This window comes from Pseudorca crassidens, chromosome 16 (genome assembly GCF_039906515.1).
Source record: "Pseudorca crassidens isolate mPseCra1 chromosome 16, mPseCra1.hap1, whole genome shotgun sequence".
NCBI lineage: Eukaryota > Metazoa > Chordata > Mammalia > Artiodactyla > Delphinidae > Pseudorca > Pseudorca crassidens.
The window spans coordinates 38,587,672-38,609,548 of NC_090311.1; the positions used below are offsets into that span (position 1 = coordinate 38,587,672).

A 21,877-nucleotide genomic window follows, 5' to 3' on the forward strand; every position below is an offset into this window, starting at 1 on the left:
TGTCTGGAGTTGAAGCTAAAGTTGGGTAGACTTGAGCATAAAGAAACCTGGGAAATAGGAGGCCCAGGCCGTGCTGCTGGCTGACCCTGAACAGGTCATTTCAAGTCTTTTGGTCTATGTGTTATCATCTGTCAACTATGAGGCCGGGACGAGAAGACTAATGAGGATTCTCCAGCTTTCAAATGATGTGAGTGTAGGATACCCCCACCAGTTTCTGCTTTTAGCAAGACATCCTAGTCAAGTAGAAGGTCTCTGGCTCAGTGAGTTGTAGCTGTATGCTCTGCTTGAGAATTGTTACTTGAATTAATTTGTAGAAACTGTTGGTACTTGCTCAGAAGATTTCAAAATATATGTGTTTGATTTTTAAAGACCCTATATTAGCAACTGGATGGAACTTTAGATGTTTGGATTTTTATTCTGGTCTCAAAACCACCAGTATGGAAAATCTCTAATGTGTCTCTCCAATTAAGGGTTTTATAAAGTATTTAAGTCCATTATATCACATTTAAAACACACTTTTGTGAAAATTATTTTATGATAGGTAGGGTCATGGTATATCTCGTAAGATGGTCGAAGTCCTCTTGCTGTTTCTTTTCTTCTTGTTGTTATTTATTTATTTATTTATTTGAAGTATAGTTGATTTATAATGTTGTGTTAGTTTCTGGTGTACAGCAAAGTGACTCAGTTTATATATACATATATATATATGTATATATTATACACACATACATACATATTTTTTCAGATTCTTTTCCATTACAGTTTGTTACAAGATATTGAATATGACCCTGTGCTATACAGTAGGACCTTGTTGTTTATCTGTTTTATATATAGTAGTGTGTATCTGCTGATCACAAACTCTTATTTATCCCTCCCCTCACCCCCTTCCCCTTTGGTAACCATAAGTTTGTTTTCTATGTCTGTGAGTCTGTTTCTGTTTTATAAATAAGTTCATTTGTACCATTTTTTAGATTCCACCTATAAGTGATACCATATGATATTTGTCTTTTTCTTACTTGACTTAGTATGATAATCTGTAGGTCCAGCCGTTTTGCTACAAGTGGCATTTAATTGTGTCAGTGTTTGGCATGTTAAATAGCCTTTGCAGGCCAGCCAGGGAACCTGACTGCCATTTACAAGATTGTATTTTCCTTGGTCATTATGATCCACTTTGTCTTCCAAATGGTAAGAATAGGGTGACAGGATGTGTGTGGTAAGAGCGGAAACTGAGTGTCTGAGTCGATAGTTGAACAGGAGGATGCATGCCAATGTGAGGGCAGGAGCACCCTCCCAGGCCCTGGCCCCAGCCTTCTCCTTCCTTCCCCTCCTCTCTCAGAAGGACATGTGGTTGCATCAGGAACTTGTGCCTCACTTCCCTTCTGTATTGGTTATCTGTAGCTGCCTGACAACGCCACTACCAACTTAGTTGCTTAATCAGTGCAGAAACTACCTCACAGTTTCTGTGGGTCAGGAGACTGGTTGTGATTTGGCTACGTACTTTATAAGGCTGCAATCAGGGTGTCAGCAGGGCTGCTGTCTCATCTGAGGCTTGACTGGGGAAGGGTTTTCTTCTGAGCTCATGTGATTGTTGGCAGAAATTCAGTTTCTTGTGGGCTCTTCAGTTGCTTATTAACTGTCAGTTGGAGGCTGCCCTCCCCTGGCTCTCTCTGTAGGCAGCTCATCACTTGGCAGCTGGCTTCTTGAAAGCCAGCAAGGGAGAGAATCTCGTAGCAGAATGGACGATACAGTCTTACGTGATGTAACCACGTGTCTCATCATTTTGGTCTTATTCTGTTGGTTACAGGCAAATCACAGTTCCCACCCCCACTCAAGGGAAGGGGATTACACAGGCATGGATAATAAGAGACAGGGATCTCAGGGGCCGTTTTGGAGCCTGCCACACTTGAGGCTGGCCAGGAATATGGCTTCTCTTTATCTCTTCTCTCCTCTCTGGGCATTCTCCTACTTAGCTAAGGGCACAATTCTCATCCTTCTGTCTCCTTTCTTCTGACCAACAGAGAATTCAACACCCTGGTGGCCTTTCTTCCGCTTTTCCACTGTGGAAACGCAAGGAAAACATAGCAGGAATCTCAGTCTTGGTAAGAAACTCTCATGCTTTGGGGGCTGTCCCCTGACAGCTGGTATTTTGTGTGTGTGACGTGTTCCCTAGCAGGTGTTTCTAAGTCAGCATGAGGCTTATATAAACGATCTAAGTGGCATCTTCTCAGCTTTTATGTCTTCTGTTCACTGTTGTACTTAAGCAAGTGCTGAATCCCAACACTAGTTCACTTTCCCAGTGCCATCCTTTTAGAATTCTTGCTAGGACTGTGTTTTAGATTTTAATGTAGAATCATTAGTGGTTTGGGTCCTTTTACTCTTTGGCCCCATTAGCTGCTCTTTTGTGTCATTTCCCTTATTTCCCTCTTCTCTTCAGTCATCTTTAGGGGGTTTCTTGCCTTTCTCTGTCCTGCTCCTGGTCTGTGACTTGCTCAGTCTCCAGTTATTGCTCTTCTTCATTGCTGAGGAGGCAGCATGGTGTCAGTTAAGAACAAGGACTCCTATGTGGGAAAAGAATCTAAAAAAGAGTGATTATATATGTATGTATAACATGTCACTTTGCTGAACACCTGAAACTAAAACAACATTGTGAATCAGCTATACCCCAATAAAATTTTTTTTTAAAAAAAGGACAAGAACTGAAGCCAGGCTGCCTGGGTTTGAATCCCAGCTCTGCCATTTATTAGCTGAGGAATCTCAAGCAAGTGATTTAGTTTTGTTTCTGTGTGGGTGATACGAACAGTTCTGATTTTCTCACTGGCCAATAAGCCTCTGATTGCTGCTGCCGCTCTTACTTTGCTCCCAAGGTATGTGCACTGATATAGGAGCAATTTGTGCTTTATGACTAAATGAAACTTTAGACCAAGATTTTTTTCTGGTGAAGTGGGCCAGAACATTTCTGAACTCATGAGGATACCTCTTTTTTTTGTTGTTAATGTTGCCTTGGAACTTGCTTTGCCTCCTAAGGATGAGGATAGTTTACTTCTTCCAATAACAACAACATTTAATGAGCACTTACTGTGTGCCATGAGCTTTATTAAACTGTTTGCAGGCATTATGTCTTTAACCCATAGAACAACATTAAGCTGTAGTACTACTGTTAGTCTCATTCTATTGATGAAGAAACTGAAGCTCAGAGGAATTAAAGAACATCCTCAAGGTCTTTAAGGTAGATTGGGGAATGCAGTTTTGTGTGACTGCAAAGCACATGCTTTTAATGACCGTAGGACACTATCTCCCATAGAGAAAGTCTAAACCCCTCTTCATGAACTAACTCCTTAGGAGAAAAGAGGCTAAGAATCCAATACAACCATGTCTTACAAGAGCTTCTATCCACTTCTGCAGCCTTAGTGCAAGTGACATCCTCTAGCATCTCTCAAATGATCTTGGTTTTGATGCCTGCCAGTCTCCTTCCACCTTGTGGGAGCTTGGCCTCGCCCTAGAAGATAAAGTGTACGTTCAAAAAGGAGCATATTCTTTTTAGCCAGGTTCCTGCGTGACTGTTGTAGAATATTAACATTGTATGTCAGGTATGATTAAGAAATATTGAGTTTTTAACTGTCCCAGCCAGGATTTATACATCCACATTATTCTCCTTCAGTGCACCAGCTAAGTTAATTGCTTGTATTCTGGTAATACTGCCATTGCACTGCATTCTCATGAATGAACTTCATCTCAACCACCTTGTAACTCCTTCCCCAGCCCCAGGACTGAGCACAGTGTCTTCTGCCACATGGGTAGTTCATTAGTCAGTTGTTGAAATCACTTCTAATTCTTTCAAATAACCCTGGTGGTGGCAAGTGACCATCTTTGAGGATGAAATTGATTCCTTGAACCTATTAAAATATTTTCCATCATAGCAAAGAACGTGTGTTTGTTAAAAAATCAGGAGCAACTAAACTGTAATGAGACATTTTCTTGTGGGCATTGTACACAGGTTTTGAACGTACAAGAAGAGTACTCAGTTTACTCTGAGCAGTCAGCACCACTGGAATGAGTCCCAAAGCGATGAAGGGGTCAAGGAGAACTTTTTGTAGATAGAAAGTTCTGTTTAAAAGTTGGTAGTGCCGGGCTTCCCTGTTGGCGCAGTGGTTGAGAGTCCACCTGCCGATACAGGGGACACGGGTTCGTGCCCCGGTCCGGGAAGATCCCACATGCCGTGGAGCAGCTGGGCCCGTGAGCCATGGCCGCTGAGCCTGTGCGTCCGGAGCCTGTGCTCCGCAACGAGAGAGGCCACAACAGTGAGAGGCCCGCGTACTGCAAAAAAAAAAAAAAAAAGTTGGTAGTGCCTCACCCTGTGGTCTTTGTTTTTCCTGAAAACATAGCTGACAAATCCATACTGTTGTTGATGAGGCTGTGAAGTGAAGCTAGCCTTGGTGATAGGCTACTGGCATTCGCAGTGTGGCTTTTATTTTCCACAGATGTCTGCTCAGTACTTGGCATTACAATGCACACTAGAAGAATTAGCACTAGTGGAAAATTTTCATTCCCTTCTTCAAGAATTTATCATCAAAAAAAGAAACTCAGGGGCTTCCCTGTTGGCGCAGTGGTTGAGAGTCCACCTGCTGATGCAGGGGACACGGGTTCGTGCCCCGGTCCGGGAGGATCCCACATGCCGCAGAGCGGCTGGGCCTGTGAGCCATGGCCGCTGAGCCTGCGCATCCGGAGCCTGTGCTCCGCAACGGGAGAGGCCACAACAGTGAGAGGCCTGTGTACCGCAAAAAAAAAAAAAGAAACTCAGTACTGATATGAAGAATGCTAACAAATGCATAGCTATAACTTTTGGTTTGCATGTTAGTAAAGGCTACCAACTAAGATGGAGATTTTTATTTAACACTTCTTTCAGATCAGCTTAGAAGAGTTTCATGTTGTTGTCAAAAGTGTGATTTGAACCTCTTTCCGAAATGTTCACCTAGAGAAAGAGTCTGAATTTGATGGACTATCATACTTGCACTAGCAAACACAATAATTGTAATTATATTTTGGGGACATAGTCTGTGGTGGGCACTGTACATGCATGATCTCTAGTCTGCATAACTGCTCTCCGAGGTATGTATTATTGTCCTTATTTTACAGACCTGGAAACTGAGGCTTAGAGGATTAACTTACTTGACAGAGACCACACTGCTATTAAATAGCAGAGGTAGAGTTCAAGACTATGTATTTTAAACTTATATCAAACTCTCTGCATTTTCCATGCTCTTCAAAGCCTTCCATACCAAGTAACCTGGAGTATAAAGCTACAGCCAGCCGATGAGAATGTTCCTCGGTGTTGGGTACAATCTACAATACAAATCTTTGACTCTTCATTCCTTCCCTGCTATTTTTATTGGTGTTGACAAGTTCTTTCTTTGTTACCAGGAAGCTCTCTGTATTGATGGGGTGTTTTTCCATTCTCTCCCTTCTTTATGCCCCTCTTAAAGACACGCACACACCCTAATGGTCTGGATGACTTGGGGTTTCTGCCTGTTCTATAACTGAGGTGACACCGTCTCTCATGGTACCTCAGTGTATGGAGCCATTTTACAATTAATATTAATCTCTTCTCTCTGAATGCCTTTAACACTGAGGCTTCAGGTGAGGAAAGTTAACAGGTTCCTATTTTATAAGTGTTGTCTACTTGGAGCCATATGTTCTTCACATAAAATGAGCAATTGCTGCATTCTACTTGCTAGAAGTAAGATGTTTTCATTTGGGCTGTTCTGTGAAGAGAAAGAAATTGGAACTTCCTACCGCTTGGTTGGGGACCCTAAAATGTTAGGAAATTGAAAAACAGAAGTAAAACATCATTCTGAATGACTTCCTTTTGGAAAAGGGGAGCACTTTGCTGAGCATAGTCCATTATTCCATGAATTACATGAATCTGCGCTATTTGAATTGTATATATGGACTAAGTAGCAAGTCTGATCATTGCACTCTGGGTGTCCCTGGTGCTGGGGTGATACCCTTGTTAGATCAAAGTTTGACTTTGGCAGATCATGTCTTTCATTTTTTTAAATTCTCACAACCACACAGTATAGTAGGGGCCATTTGATTCTCTTTCAGAAATAAAGAAATTGAGGCTGGGTAAATGTGGATGGATTTTCCCAAGGACACGTGGCTAGGAAGTGGTAGGATTTTGAGCCAAGGTTTTATCTGGGCATTGTCCTTTGGTAGATGTTGGTGGTTTGGGTTGCTTTATCAATTACCTTTTCTATCCTATAATCTTTATTTTTATTTTATTTATTTATTTATTTTAATTTTCGATTTTATTTATTTTTTTATACAGCAGGTTCTTATTAGTCATCCATTTTATACATATCAGTGTATACATGTCAATCCCAATCGCCCAATTCATCACACACACCCCCACCCCACCCCCACCACTTTCCCCCCTTGGTGTCCATACGTTTGTTCTCGTACATCTGTGTCTCTATTTCTGCCCTGCAAACCGGTTCATCTGTACCATTTTTCTAGGCTCCACATAAATGGGTTAATATACAATATTTGTTTTTCTCTTTCTGACTTACTTCACTCTGTATGACAGTCTCTAGATCCATCCACGTCTCTACAAATGACCCAATTTCATTCCTTTTTATGGCTGAGTAATATTCCATTGCATATATGTACCACATCTTCTTTATCCATTCATCTGTCGATGGGCATTTAGGTTGCTTCTATGACGTGCCTGTTGTAAACAGTGCTGCAGTGAACACTGGGGTGCATGTGTCTTTTTGAATTATGGTTTTATCTGGGTGTATGCCCAGTAGTGGGATTGCTGGATCATATGGTAATTCTATTTTTAGTTTTCTAAGGAACCTCCGTAGTGGCTGTATCAATTTACATTCCCACCAACAGTACAAGAGGGTTCCCTTTTGTCCACACCCTCTCCATCATTTGTTGTTTGTACATTTGCTGATGAAGCCCATTCTAACTGGTGTAAGGTGATACCTCATTGTAGTTTTGATTTGCATTTCTCTAATAATTAGTGATGTTGAGCAGCTTTTCATGTGCTTCTTGGCCATATGTATGTCTTCTTTGGAGAAATGTCTATTTAGGTCTTCTGCCCATTTTTGGATTGGGTTGTTTGTTTTTTTAATATTGAGCTGCATGAGCTGTTTATATATTTTGGAGATTAATCCTTTGTCTGTGGATTTGTTTGCAAATATTTTCTCCCATTCTGAGGGTTGTCTTTTCGTCTTGTTTGTAGTTTCTTTTGCTTTGCAAAAGCTTTGAAGTTTCATTAGGTCCCTTTTGTTTATTTTTATTTCCATTACTCTAGGAGGTGGATCAAAAAAGATCTTGCTGTGATTTATGTCAAACAGCGTTCTTCCCGTTTTCCTCTAAGAGTTTTATAGTGTCCGGTCTTACATTTAGGTCTCGAATCCATTTTGAGTTTATTTTTGTGTATGGTGTTAGGGAGTGTTCTAATTTCATTCTTTTACATGTAGCTGTCCAGTTTTCCCAGCACCACTTATTGAAGAGACTGTCTTTTCTCCACTGTATATCCTTACCTCCTTTGTCATAGATTAGTTGACGATAGGTGCGTGGGTTTATCACTGGGCCTTCTATCTTGTTCCATTGATCTATGTTTCTGTTTTTGTGCCAGTAGAATATTGTCTTGATTACTGTAGCTTTGCAGTATAGTCTGAAGTCAGGGAATCTGACTCCTCCAGCTTCTTTTTTTTCCCACAAGACTGCTTTGGCTATTTGGGGTCTTTTGTATCTCCATATAGATTTTAAGATTATTTTGTTCTAGTTCTGTAAAAATTGCCATTGGCAGTTTGATAGGGATTGCATTGAATCTGTAGATTGCTTTGGATAGTAGAGTCATTTTCACAATATTTTCTTCCAATCCAAGAACATGGTATATCTCTCCATCTGTTGGTATCATCTTTAATTTCTTTCATCAGTGTCTTATAGTTTGCTGCATACAGGTCTTCTGTCTCCCTAGGTAGGTTTATTCCTAGGTATTTTATTCTTTTTGTTGCAATGGTAAATGGGAGTGTTTCCTTAAATTCTCTTTCAGATTTTTCATCATTAGTGTATAGGAATGCAAGAGATTTCTGTGCATTAATTTTGTACCCTGCAACTTTACAAATTTATTGATTAGCTCTAGTAGTTTTCTGGTGGCATCTTTAGGATTCTCTACATATAGTATCTTGTCATCTGCAAACAGTGACAGTTATACTTCTTCTTTTGAAATTTGTATTCCTTTTATTTCTTTTTCTTCTCTTATTGCCGTGGCTAGGACTTCCAAAACTATGTTGAATAATAGTGGCAAGAGTGGACATCCTTGTCTTGTTCCTGATTTTAGAGGAAATGCTTTCAGTTTTTCACCATTGAGGATGATGTTTGCTGTTGGTTTGTTGTATATGGTCTTTATTATGTTGAGGTAGGTTTGCTCTATGCCCACTTTCTGGAGAGTTTTTATCATAAATGGGTGTTGAATTTTGTCAAAAGCTTTTTCTGCATCTATTGAGATGATCATATGGTTTTTCTTCTTCAGTTTATTAATATGGTGTATCATATTGATTGATTTATGCATATTGAAGAATCCTTGCATCCCTGGGATAAATCCCACTTGATCATGGTATATGATCCTTTTAATGTGTTGTTGGATTCTGCTTGCTAGTATTTTGTTGAGGATTTTTGCATCTGTATTCATCAGTGATATTAGTCTGTAATTTTCTTTTTTTTTACTGTCTTTGTCTGATTTTAGTATCAGGGTGATGGTGGCCTCATAGAATGCGTTTGGGAGTGTTCCTTCCTCTGAAATTTTTTGGAAGAGTTTGAGAAGGATGGATGTTAGCTCTTCTCTAAATGTTTGATAGAATTCAGACATTTGAATGTGAAGCCATCTGGTCCTGGACTTTTGTTTGTTGGAAGATTTTTCATCACAGTTTCAATTTCATTACTTGTGATTGGTCTGTTCATTTTTTCTATTTCTTCCTGGTTCAGTCTTGGAAGGTTATACCTTTCTAAGAATTTGTCCATTTCTTCCAGGTTGTCCATTTTATTGGCTTAGAGTTGCTTGTAGTAGTCTCTTAGGATGCTTTTTATTTCTGCAGTGTCTTTTGTAACTTCTCTGTTTTCATTTCTAATTTTATTGATTTGAGTCCTCTCCCTCTTTTTCTTGATGAGTCTGGCTCATGGTTTATCAATTTTGTTTATCTTCTCAAAGAACCAGCTTTTAGTTTTACTGACCTTTGCTATTGTTTTTTTTTGTTTGTTTCTATTTCATTTATTTCTGCTCTGTTCTTTATCATTTCTTTCCTTCTACTAACTTTGGGTTTTGTTTGTTCTTCTTTCTCTAGTTCCTTTAGGTGCAAGGTTAGATTTTTTATTTGAGATGTTTGTTGTTTCTTGAGGTAAGATTATATTGCTGTAAACTTCCCTCTTCGAACTGCTTTTGCTGCATCCCATAGGTTTTGGATCTTCGTGTTTTCATTGTCATTTGTCTCTTGGTATTTTTTGATTTCCTCTTTGATTTCTTCAGTGATCTCTTGGTTATTTAGTAACGTATTGTTTAGCTTCCATGTGTTTGTGTTTTTTACGTTTTTTTCCCTGTAATTCATATCTAATCTCATAGTGTTGTGGTCAGAAAAGATGCTTGATACGATTTCCATTTTCTTAAATTTACTGAGGCTTGATTTGTGACCCAAGATGTGATCTGTCCTGGAGAATGTTCCCTGTGCACTTGAGAAAAATGTATAATCTGCTGTTTTTGGATGGAATGTCCTATAAATATCAAGTCTGTCTGGTCTGTTGTGTCGTTTAAAGCTCGTGTTTCCTTATTTATTTTCATTTTGTATGATCTGTCCATTGGTATAAGTGAGATGTTAAAGTCCCCCACAATTATTGACATTACTGTCGATTTCCTCTTTTATAGCTGTTAGCAGTTGCCTTATGTATTGAGGTGCTCCTATGTTGGGTGCATATATATTTATAATTGTTATATCTTCTTCTTGGATTGATCCCTTGATCATTATATAGTGTCCTTCCTTGTCTCTTGTAACATTCTTTATTTTAAAGTCTATTTTATCTGATATGAATATTGCTACTCCAGCTTTCTGTTTATTTCCATTTGTATGGAATATCTTTTTCCGTCCCCTCACTCTCAGTCTGAATGTGTCCCTAGGTGTGAAGTGGGTCTCTTGTAGTCAGCATATATATGAGTCTTGTTTTTGTATCCATTCAGCAAGCCCGTGTCTTTTGTTTGGAGCATTTAATCCATTCACTTTTAAGGTAGTTATCGATATGTGTGTTCCTATGACCATTTTCTTAAGTGTTTTGGGTTTTTTTTTGTAGTTCCTTTTCTTCTCTTGTGTTTCCCACTTAGAGAAGTTCCTTTAGCATTTGTTGTAGAGCTGGTTTGGTGGTGCTGAATTCTCTTAACTTTTACTTGTCTGTAAAGCTTTTGATTTCTCCATCGAATCTGAATGAGATCCTTGCCAGATAGAGTAATCTTGGTTGTAGGTTCTTCCCTTTCATCAGTTTAAGTATATCATGCCACTGCCTTCTGGCTTGCAGAGTTTCTGCTGAGAAATCAGCTGTTATCCTTATGGGAGTTCCCTTGTATGTTATTTTTTCCTTGCTGCTTTCATTAATTTTAGTTTGTCTTTAATTTTTGCCAGTTTGATTACTTTGTGTCTCGGTGTGTTTCTCCTTGGGTTTATCCTGTATGGGACCCTCTGCGCTTCCTGGACCTGGTGGCTATTTCCTTTCCCATGTTAGGGAAGTTTTTGACTATAATCTCTTCAAATATTTTCTCGGGTCCTTTCTCTCTCTCTTCTCCTTCTGGGACCCCTATAATGCGAATGTTGTTGCGTTTAATGTTGTTCCAGAGGTCTCTTAGGCTGTCTTCATTTCTTTTCATTCTTTTTTCTTTATTCTGTTCCGCAGCAGTTAATTCCACCATTCTGTCTTCCAGGTCACTTATCCGTTCTTCTGCCTCAGTTATTCTGCTATTGATTCCTTCTAGTGTAATTTTCATTTCAGTTATTTTATTGTTCATCTCTGTTTGTTTGTTCTTTAATTCTCTAGGTTTTTGTTAAACATTTCTCAATCTTTGTCTCCATTCTTTTGCCGAGGTCCTGGATCATCTTCACTATCATTATTCTGAATTCTTTCTTTGGAAGGTTTCCTATCTCCACTTCATTTAATTGTTTTTCTGGGGTTGTATCTTGTTCCTTCATCTGGTACATAGCCCTCTGCCTTTTCATCTTGTCTATCTTTCTGTGAATGTGGTTTTTGTTCCACAGGCTGCAGGATTGTAGTTCTTCTTGCTTCTCCTGTCTGCCCTGTGGTGGATGAGGCTATCTAAGAGGCTTGTGAAAGTTCCCTGATGGGAGGGACTGGTGCTAGGTAGAGCTGACTGTTGCTCTGGTGGGTAGAGCTCAGTAAAACTTAATCCGCCTGACTGCTGATGCTGGGGCTGGGTTCCCTCCCTGTTGGTTGTTTGGCCTGAGGCAACCCAACACTGGAGCCTACCTGGGCTCTTTGGTGGGGCTAATGGTGGACTCTGGGAGGGCTCTCGCCCAGGAATACTTCCCAGAACTTGTGCTGCCAGTGTCTTTGTCCCCACTGTGAGCCACAGCCACCACCTGCCTCTGCAGTAGGCCCTCCAACACTAGCAGGTAGGTCTGGTTCAGTCTCCCCTTGGGTCACTGCTCCTTCCCCTGGGTCCTGATGCGTACACTAATTTGTGTGTGCCCTCTAAGAGTGGAGACTCTGTTTCCCCCAGTCCTGTCGAAGTCCCGCAATCAAATCCCACTAGTCTTCAAAGTCTGATTCTCTAGGAATTCCTCCTCCCGTTTCCGAACCCCCAGGTTGGGAAGCCTGATGTGGGGCTCAGAGAACCTTCACTCCAGTGGATGGACTTCTGTGGTATAAGTGTTCTCCAATCTGTGAGTCACCCACCCAGCAGTTATGGGAGTTGATTTTACTGTGATTGTGCCCCTCCTACCGTCTCACTGTGGCTTCTCCTTTGTCTTTGGATGTGGGGTATCTTTTTTGGTGAGTTCCAGTGTCTTCCTGTCGATGATTGTCCAACAGCTAGTTGTGATTCTGGTGTTCTCGCAAGAGGGAGTGAGAGCACGTCCTTCTACTCCGCCATCTTAGTCCCTAATCGTATAATCTTTAAACAATTTGAGAAATAGAGCAACTCAAGTGGGAAGCAACATAGATAGTAGCTTAATTACTGATAAAAACAGGATTGGAGAACTGAGAATTGTCAATTACCTCCTTCTGTAAAGCATTAATTGGACCTTAGTAACCCTGACCTAGTCATCCTAGTCTGGTAACAGCTGGAGAGAAGCTGGCAGAGAGAGCTGGCTGGCCCTCCCAGAAGCAGGCAGCCCTTGTCCTGCTTACTGTGTGGAAGTTAGCTTGGCCCTAGGTGTTGGAGAGAACAAGAGGGAGGGCCTTGCTGCCCAGCTCTGTGTGCTGCCTCAGCACTAAGCCAGTGCTTACTCTAGCCTTCCCAGGTGATAAGTCACTTGCTTTTGAGAAGGGAGGAGGGGCTGGGGGGGGAGAGGTAGAGAGAGAAAGTGGCTTACTCTAATACTGCTTCCTCCCAAGAAAGACTAAAAATTTCTTCCTGAAAACATAAGGGAGGGTATTTTAAGAGTGTCCACCCCAAACCCCAAGAGTAGAAATACTGCTCTTTCAAGTTCTTTCTCTTGAGGTGATCTTTTGTGGTGTTCTCTCCTGCCTTTTTGATTTTGGAGAGAAATGGAGAGACAACTATATTTTTCTGTGTGTTTTGGGTATAAAGAAAGGAAAAGACTAATGTAGTAGAAACCAGGAAATGGTCTTTATGAGACATATAATCAGATTCTTTCTTCTCATGGCAGGTGATGGAAATGTACAGAAACAGTGGGAGAAGCCGGTAACTTATAGGAAGCCAAGATGACAAGAATTTTAAAAAATAATCAGTGAGTAAAATTTTGTTAGCCCTTTAGAATTCCGTTGACTACAGGGTGAATTTTCTGTAAGAAACCATGGTAAAATAACAGCACAATTAAATACCTCAAAAATTTAAAAGAGAAAATTTTGAAAAGTAAATATCCAAACACTACAGAAAGTTGGTGCCAACATTTGAGAAATTTTGCTTTTGCATTATTCTTTCTTGGTAGAATGTGTCATCTTAGGTTGGGTATGTCTGTTTGGTGGATAGAGCATAAGTATTTAAAGAGTTGAAAGAGGATTCCTTTTACATTAACCTTGGAGTAGCCCTTCTCAAATGCAGATCATTCTTCATTCCATTGGTTCTGTGGTCCCCATTTCTTACCCACTTTTTGTGGGTACATTTTGGAGGTAAATATGAATAAACTTGGTGAATATGAATAAAAGTCAGCTCTTTGTCTATTCCTCTTCATTACACCATTTTCTTTTACATATCAAAGGCCATTAGTGTTTGTTAATTATCTGACAGTTATAGGTGGTTGGTTTTGGTTTCGTTATGGTAATGATAACGTTAGTAAGTGGGGTAGTTACTGGAAAGATCATACATTTTTGAGTCAGACATTCATAGACCTGGTTCTTGCTGTTGTGCTTTTAGTAGTTACTTACTCAGCCTCTCAATCTCAGTTGACTCATCTGTATATTGGATTTGATAATACCTCTCATGAAACGAAATACCATGGGGATAGTACTTTGTGCTGTGACTGGTACATTCCAGGGCCACAATAAAAGTAGTTACTTTCTATCCTCATATTTGTATCATGATTTATAGTTTGCAAGCCTTTTTCTTGACTTAGAAGGCTGGCCAGCTGAACTTCCTGAGCTCCTGTCAGGCAGTGGTGGGTTAACATTGCAGGTAGTGATATGCAGGTAAATGTTTAGAGCCAGCCCTGATGGGGGGAGGGGGTTGTAGTGTTTGCTGATTTCCATGGTGTGAACACTCCCACCATAGCTGATTTCACACTACCAGCAAAAGTCACTGCCAGCAGAGTTGGGAAGCGATGTGCAGGAGCACACTGTTATATGATCTCCTACCAACCAGGTACAATAGTTGCAAAGAACATCAAGAGCATTGATAATAGTAAAACAGGAAGTGACGTGTTTTGAGTATTTATGATCTTTGTTCTTAGTATAGTTTAATTGTATGTTTATGTAATTTAACTTGTAATGATGGTGTGTTTAACAACTGCCTTGCCAAAAATCCTGAGAATATGCAATTTGTTCTAAGGGACTGGTATGAGCTGGCCCCAGCTCACCACTGATTGTAAGATTCCTATTGTGAAGACGTTTCCAAGCCACAAATCTTCAATTATCTTTCTCAGCCCTGGTGGTAAGAGTTTGGTTTGCTCAACATCATTAATCACTAGAGAAATGCAAATCAAAACTACAATGAGATATCATCTCACACCGGCCAGAATGGCCATCATCAAAAAAGCTAGAAACAATAAATGCTGGAGAGGGTGTGGAGAAAAGGGAACACTCTTGCACTGCTGGTGGGAATGTGAATTGGTACAGCCACTATGGAGAACAGTATGGAGGTTCCTTAAAAAGCTAAAAATAGAACTACCATACGACCCAGCAATCCCACCACTGGGCATATACCCTGAGGAAACCAAAATTCAAAAAGAGTCATGTACCAAAGTGTACATTGCAGCTTTATTTACAATAGCCAGGACATGGAAGCAACCTAAGTGTCCATCATCGGATGAATGGATAAAGAAGATGTGGCACATGTATACAGTGGAGTATTACTCAGTCATAAAAAGAAACGAAATTTGAGTTATTTATAGTGAGGTGGATGGACGTAGAGTCTGTCATACAGAGTGAAGTAAGTCAGAAAGAGAAAGACAAATACTGTATGCTAACACATATATGTGGAATCTAAGAAAAAAAAAAAGGTCATGAAGAACCTAGGGGTAAGATGGGAATAAAGACACAGACCTACTAGAGAATGGACTTGAGGATATGGGGAAGGGGAAGGGGAAGCTGTGACAAAGTGAGAGAGTGGCATGGACATATATACACTACCAAACGTAAAATAGATAGCTAGTGGGAAGCAGCTGCATAGCACAGGGAGATCAGCTCGGTGCTTTGTGACCACCTAGAGGAGTGGGATAGGGAGGGTGGGAGGGAGGGAGACGCAAGAGGGAAGAGATATGGGAACATGTGTATATGTATAACTGATTCACTTTGTTATAAAGCAGAAACTAACACACCATTATAAAGCAATTATACTCCAATAAAGATGTTAAAAAAAAAAAAAAGCAAACCTGGCCTGGTTTTGAATCCATGCTAAGTAAACCAAGTTATCATGTCCCCATAGCTTCTGGAATGAAGATAAGGGTCAGGATCAGTTTAGAATTTAGACTTATTTTCTTAAGAGTGTGACTGGCATTCTCACGTTGTTAACTCAGCTTTGTAACCGGCCCCTGGCACCCCTCACTTCTTCTGGCTTTCTAGTGCCAGTGCTTGGAGATAAGTCAGACTGTTCGCTCCCTTTTGAACTTCCTTCTTTCCCTTCTCTGTACTCCCGTGACTCTGCATTTCCTCAGGTAGTGACACTTTGGGGACAAGCAGCCAGGGTGCCCCTAACTAACCATGGCATGTAGCTTTGCTTTTGATTCAGAAATTAAGGAAAAGGAATTGTCTCCAGAGAGAGCGAAACAAAACCAAACAAAAAACCTGGGCAGTTTAAAGTTCATACTGGCTGGATTAAAATCTTAGGGAATAAAATGGAAGGAAGAAAGGAAACTGGATCAGATATCTCAGTGTTTCTTCTGGAAGCAGTTTCTTCAGTTTTCTCAGTTGCCCTTTAGAAGGGAACAATTGAAGCCTGAAATTGCTAAGTAACAGCTAAGATCGTGGTGGTTGTTTTTATTTTAAATCTCACCCACCTAGTTCTCAAAACACATTCTTTATTGAACCTTCAAAAAATGCCTTGGATATTTCAAAACATTCATTTGTGTCAATTCCCTGAATCAGACTTACATAATCTTAAAACATTTATTTCCCTTATTTCTTCCTAAAACAATAGGTATTTATATTTCCTACTGAGTCAGGATTGGACTTGGATTATTGCAAAAGTAGTTCTTGTCCATTTGAAGAGGAAGCTCATGGATAAAAATCTGAGAGACTTGCCTCTGGATTAAGAAATATTAACCCACGTCTTAAACAAGTTGAATAAGGGTGTCTTTGGTAACTTTGAAAGCAAACATGCGAGTAATGATTAATAGAGAAATTTTGCCACAGATAAAATATCCTGATTGACCATTTCTCTCTCCAGAATGGACCCTGTGCAATTTCTGAACATCCCCACTATAAATGAATGTTTGATTAGAGCACTACTAGGTGTACAGTCTTCAAATGTGTAAATTTTATAGCCTTTCTTTATGTTCAAATCAACACACTCAGTAGTTTCTGGATACTTGGGTCATGGGTTATTAGGGTAGATTCCAGTAAATGTAAAACAGGCTTATTCCACTTCAGGAGTTGATAATCAAGCCTGAACAAAGAAAACTGCCATTTCAAAACAAATGTGGTAAATGTTATAATAGATATATTAGACTCTCAGGAAACAGACAGGAGAGAGGAATTACCTGTGTGATAAGGGTGGGCTAGACCGGGGGGTGGGGGGAGGCGAGGAGGGTTTCAGGAGCAGATGATGTTTGAATTGGGTATTAATGATTAATGCCTTTTAATTAAAATACACTTTTTTAGATTATAAAAGTTAACAATGCTAATTGGAAAGAGCTTTAAAGTGTGAAAATTACTAAGATTCGAAAAATCATTATCACTACCCAGAGATACCATTATTAGCTTTGTTTTTGTATTCTGCCATACTCTTCCTGTGTCTAGATTAGATACATATTTTTCCTCCCTAAAATGGGTCATTATTAATATTGTTTTGAAACCTGATTCAACTGATAATATACTGAGACCATGCCACCTCAATAGGTATAACCTACATCATTTTTGTTATTGTTTTGTAGCATTCCATGTATATGTGGTCTGTAATGGATTTAACCATTTCCCTATTAGTGGGCATTTAGGTTGTTTTCAACTTTTCATTCTTGTAAAGCACACTATGATGAACATCTTTGTGTATGCACTGTGGTGCACTTACCTAATCGTTCAGTATTTGGGCAGGATCTTTGAACAGAGTTGGGGCAGTGCCTAGGGAATACTCTAGGTAGGACAAACAGTTTGAGCCAAGAGGCAGAGGTGGGAAAGGAAGATTCCATTCTGGGGAAAGGCTGGAACTGTAGTTTGGTAGAATGCAAAGAGCGAAGGCAAGTAGTGCTAATTAGGGCCGGAGCCTTTGATGCTAAGTCCTTTATTCATTCTCAGTTGGGAGCCACGCGTGGAATCTATATCATACTTGAAATGAAGACTGGGTGTCTTCAGTTTTCCTTAATTTCTCTTGTTTGGGAAGAAATAAAAATTATTAATAGTGCTGCCTTCTGAAACTTCCTGAGAATCTTAAGAAACTGATCAGTCAGGGAGTAAACAAGTAAGAGAAGTCATGGGGAAAGTGTGTATGTACAGATAAAACTCAACTAGGGGAGCTTATGGTTTTGACAGGGGGAGGAAACATCATTAATAAATGCATTTTCTTCTTAAGGAATTTAAACAAACTATTTGTGATTAAATTTAATTTGGGAAAGACATGGGTTAAGACATAGATATCATAATTTAATAATAATACTACCTTATATTTGTTGAGTACTTTTATATGCTTATGTGTTTTAAATATGTTGTTTTACTTAATCTCTCAGCAACCTTCTTAGGACGTGTCAGGGATTATCTCCATTTTGCGGGTGAAACAGAGGCCTCAAAGGCTCCTTTGGTGAGAGGTCACCAGACTTGGGGTTCCAGTTCAGGAGCTGCTGGGGCCTTGGGCAAGTCCTGGGATCACACCGGGTTGGTTGTAAGGATACAGTGAGACAATATCTGAAATATTATGAAAACACCATAAAGTACCACAGACATGGAAAGACTGCTTTTTTATAATAGGACATCTTCTTCTATCACTACTGAAGGGAAGAAAGCACTTCGCTAGCCATTTTCCATTTCCTTTGTGGTAGATTATATTATTGTCAAAACATTTGCTATTCCTCCCTACCCACCCTCCATCCTGTGAGAGGATATTCTTTCCCACCCCACTGAGGGCTGAGCCCTGTGGCTGGCTTGCCATAGGCCTTGCAAATAATAAGAAATGTAAATAACAGTGATGTGCCATTTCCAGGCAGAAATGGAAGAGACATTGCCTGATTCTGCCGTCTTTCTTTTCTCTCTGCCGTGAGATCAGCCTGTCCCAGTTAGGGGTGCTCCTTCTGCCTTGGTCGCAGAGTGAAGACAACATGGAGCCCAGCCTTGGCTCACCTGCAAAGAACCAGACAGGACCAGAAATAAACCTTTCTCTGTTGTTGGCCTCCAAAATGCTGGTGTTGTTACTGCAGCATATTTCAACCTGAACTGATCCGCTCCTTTTTCACCCATTAGGTACCACCCTGTCTCCCTTTCAGGACACACACACACACACACCCGCCTTGTACAGAGAACTTCCTTTTAAGTTGAGAAACAGTGTCCCCATCATCTGTTGTACTACACTCTTCCTCCTGCATTGAAGAGGCCAACCTTCCTCAGAGGTTATCACTTCAAATAAGGCATTTAAATAAGGTATTGAGGGTTGACCAACTTGACTCTTAATTTTTTTTTTTCTTCAAACATTTGTAGAACATGTCCCATGTCAAGGTCTGGACGTCTGGAGGCTTAAAAAATCCAAGCCCTGGACCCAGCCTTCAGGAATCTTAGAGTACGATGCAATTGGATGCTGTGTATCCCAGCAGCTATAAAACAAGGCAGACAGTGTCGGGTGCTGAGGGAGAGTGTCACTTTGATAATTGGCAAACTGTGTTCATGTAGGTGTCCCCACTTTGTTGTATGCCATCCTTAAGATGGTCTTTAAATGTCATTGCTTTCTTAGTTAAGCTTATCTTCCCTTTTCCATCTCCTCCTTAGCATGTATTTACTGTACCATTTAATTTGCATTGCGTGTTAGACTTCCTTATTCTCAATATGTAGTTTTTAGTCACACAATTTATACTGACTCTCTCACTAGCTTAGTGTATATGTCCTTTCTTTAGACGTATATTGTAAGCTCTTTAATTTCTTTATCTTAATGCTTCCCCATAATATAAGCTGTTTAACTCCGTGTTACAACAAAATTATTGACTATTTTCTTTGATTTTCCCCCCTCAAGTTATTTGTCCTTTTCTCCATGATGCATGAAGTTCGTTGTTATTAGTCCATGTGCTCCTTTTCTTTTTCTTCTTATGGTGTCTGATGTGTTTGAGGCTCTGCATGGGAGAACCAGTTTGTCTTGGCTTACTAATACCTTACCTCAATTTGGAACAATTTCCAGTTGACCTGTCATATTTCAGGTCATGTGCCTAGTAATCTGTCTAATGACTACTCCTGGCTTTGGACCATGGAGTAAAACCAAAAGCTCCTACAAGTCTGTCTGATGAGCAGTTTCTAGATTAAGACAATGTACAGTTTACCTGTGCCCTTCCTTTATGATTGAATTCAGCTGTTCTGTGTCTCATTACTCATGATCACTTCTCCAGTTTAATTTCAGAAGGCACTGGGTTAATTTATTATTAGAGCCCCATCTTGGACCAAGGGCTTTCAAACTTTTTGTCCAACATGCACAGAAAGAAGCAATTTTCAGCCTCCATCAGATAGGATGGAACACTCAGGGAGCTGCCATGGTTTATCGCTAATGGTCTGCCTTTAGGTTGGGCGGTGTGTTCATGATTGTTCATGTTAATATTATTTTTCCTGACAAATAAGTTAAATATTGTGTTGGCCAAAAAGTTTGTTTGGGTTTTCGTAACAGAAAAACTCGAACGAACTTTTTGGCCAGCCCAATATATTCTCTTGTATGTAGTAAATACTGCATAACCAAAAACATTTTTTTAAATGTGAAATACAGTTAAAGCTGTGAAATGCATCCATTGCATTTATTTTGGCAGAACTGAGTCACCTTAGCTAATTATTTTTGCAATTTTAACTTTCTTCTAAAACACCTAAGTGCCCTCTAAGATAATGGTCTCTTTTTTCAACAGGGCAAAATCAATTTTTTATGAAGATACTATTTATAGACCCTTAATTTGCAGACGATCTTCATGTCAGTACAGGCATCTGTATAATTTAAGGTTTACCCAGAGAAATATTTTCTTTTGTTTTGCCACAGAGAAACACCTTCTCTTGGGAAGATATACAAAGTTAATGTCTGGCTATTGACTGTGTATGATGCCCACTAGTTCCTTCTCTTCTCTGCAGGGAAATCTAGATGCTTTCACACAGAGTCTGAAATGTTAGCTCAGCTCTTAGTCACCTGAACTGAAAGCCCGCTCTTGTCTGGCTGCTACAGATATCAGAGAGAATAGTCCCAGCTTTGGGGTCAAACATTCATATCTCTGAAGCAGGCTCTGACTTGTCTTCATGATTGACCTTAGGCTTCAAAACCTTCTCGAACTCCCAGTTTCGTCGTGTGTTCAGTTGTTAATACCTGCCTTGCTGTATTGTGTACAGATTAAATGTAAAGTGATATGTGCACAATGGAAGCCACTATCATTACTGGATACTCAGTAAATGAATTAAATTGAGCATGTTTTTCTTGCTGTAGGTGGAATTTCAAATACATTTTCCTATAGGAACAATGTTATGAATGGGGTTTGAGTATAGTGTTAGAAATATTATTAACATTATACTTCAGATAAATCATGAGTTCAATAGGCCTTTAAAGTCTGGCAGAGAAGCCAGTCTCGCTACATTTGGTCTCTAGTGAAATGCATTTCAAGTGCCACAGAAGTGTTCATGAACTTTAGAGTTCATTAAACAACTTTCAGAATGTAATTTATTACCAGGTTGAGGACTGCTTAGATAAGCTTTTGCGTTAGACTTGAAGTGGAATTTCTTGATAGGTGGTGATATTTTGGGGGCAGACAAATGAGCCCCCCTTTCCACTTCTGGGAAGTAAACTCGCCTATCTTCTGGAGGACTTACTGCTCTTCCCGCCAGTTCAACAAGGTAGTTCTAGTGTAGACCAGTCAGTCATGGGACCTTGGCCACTGGAGTGGCTACATGGCCCCAAGCTGGACCAGCATGAGGTTTTCTTAAGAATTTTAAGAATTATAACTATGGAATAGTCCCTCTTAGTGGCAGAGCTGGGAGTTAAGTGGAAGAAGGCAGATTCTAGGAAGGGAGAACAAAGCCAACCTGTAGAAGCAAAGATGTTCTCTTGTCCTGGTGGAGTTCATTTTGAGTTGGTCCTAAAGCCTAGCCACCCCCGTGGCTTTTGTGTTGCTAGACTCAGTGAGTCTGTCTTGCTTCTGCTCTGCTCCTTCAAGTGCCCTTTCTGTTACCTGCAAGTTAAAGAATACTGAATAATTCATTTGGTTGTTTGTACTTGGAATATTTAAGAAGTCTGTGTCTTTGTCATGGGCAATTATAATAAATGTAATTGCATAGTAGGTTGGCTGATTTATCACATAGCTTTTTGAGAACAACGGTAGCGTTTATTCCCATCTCATAAAAGCAGAAATGTGTTAGCACTCATCAAAGGATACGAGTGACTCCGTGTGTGTATGTATGATAATGACTCTTGGACAGAGGCTTGCTCTAGTGCAAATGTCATATAGCTTTTGATTTTAAACCATATAAACAAATGGAAACTTATGATGGTTCTAGTAGTTACAAGTTGCCTCGGAGAACTGCCATTTGCTACCTTTTATGCTTAGGAGCACTTGTAGGTAAACAGGTAGATGTTTCTATTTAAGGGGGAATTGGTACTTTGGTAAGATGGTCA

General features: G+C 39.9%; 1 protein-coding gene across 11 annotated transcripts in view; it reads left to right on the forward strand.

Moving 5' to 3' along the window:
- SGMS1 (sphingomyelin synthase 1) overlaps positions 1-21,877 on the forward strand; it is a 290,636-nt gene that overhangs the window by 170,697 nt on the left and 98,062 nt on the right. For 10 of the 11 annotated variants that reach the window (XM_067710125.1, XM_067710129.1, XM_067710131.1 and 7 more), the window contains one exon: positions 12,894-12,974. The exons of the other annotated variant lie outside the window; for it this stretch is intronic. The gene's annotated coding sequence lies outside the window, so the exon portion shown is untranslated. The remainder of the gene's footprint in view (positions 1-12,893; positions 12,975-21,877) is intronic. 11 annotated transcript variants of the gene reach the window in all.